The sequence below is a fragment of the Vombatus ursinus genome, unplaced genomic scaffold (assembly GCF_900497805.2).
Source record: "Vombatus ursinus unplaced genomic scaffold, bare-nosed wombat genome assembly UNPS02009132.1, whole genome shotgun sequence".
Lineage (NCBI taxonomy): Eukaryota > Metazoa > Chordata > Mammalia > Diprotodontia > Vombatidae > Vombatus > Vombatus ursinus.
Window position 1 is genome coordinate 827,101 of NW_020948910.1, and position 1,226 is coordinate 828,326.

The window sequence follows — 1,226 nt, forward strand, 5'->3', positions numbered from 1 at the left end:
TAATTGTGCCCATACAGTTGCTGGGTTTGTTTTGGCAGATAGACTCCTAAATATTTTATAATGTTTACAGTAACCTTAAATGTAATTTCTCTTTCTATCTCTTGCTGTTGGGCTTTGTTAGTAACATATAGAAATGTCAATGATTTATATGGGTTTATTTTATAACCTACAATTTTGCTAAAGTTCTTTATTATTTCAAGTAGTTTTCTACTTGATTTTCTAGGATTCTCTAAGTACATCATCATATCATCTGCAAAGAGTGATAGCTTTGTTTCTTCTTTGCCTATTCTAATACCTTCAATTTGTTTTTCTTCTCTTATTGCTAAAGCTAACATTTCCAGTACCATATTGAACAACAGTGGTGATAATGGACATCCCTATTTCACCCAGCTTCATCATTTTCAAAAGAGAAACAATAATGTCATAATCTACTTTGTACGTCTCTTATGAGGTTCAAGCAAAATAATGAACGTGAAAGTGCCTTGTAACTGAAGAGCATTATATATAATTTTAAATTATTGTGATTGTAAATAATAGCTTGTCTTAGATATCAAAATCACTTAACCAGTCTGAAAGCTACTTCTAACAGTTAAAAAAAATCTCAATAATGCATTTCATGACCCAACAAAATTAACATGGAATTTGAACTTGGAACAGAGAGTAAGATTTATGAATTTTGATCATGTATTTAGTTTTCTTTTTTGTTTTTTGCTTTTTTGGTGAGGCAATGGAGTTAAGTGACTTAACCAGGGTCACACAACTAGCATCAAGTGTCTAAGGCCGCATTTGAACTCAGGTCCTCCTGACTCCAAGGCCAGAGCTCTATCCACTGCACCACCTAGCTGCTCCATTGTATTAAGTTATCTAATGACATATTTTGGTCTCTGGTAATTTTGTGGATGATTTGGGGTTTGCATCAAAGTTTAAAAATTAGCTTAAGTTCAATGAAAACAAAAAATATATGATTTTATCATCTCACTTATTATCCATTATTTATTCTATAATTCAATAAAAGGCTTTATCTTTCAGAATTCATGGACATAAATCAGCAGTTTTGATAAGGGAATCAGTGAATATCTGTTAAGATACCTGTTGGCTAGTCCTTGTTAGATGGAGACATGTTTATATAACTGAGCTCAACAAATTTCTATGACAATGAATAGATTTTGATTGAATTTACAAAAAGTAACTAACCTGTGATTAAACTTATAGGGAGATATATCTGG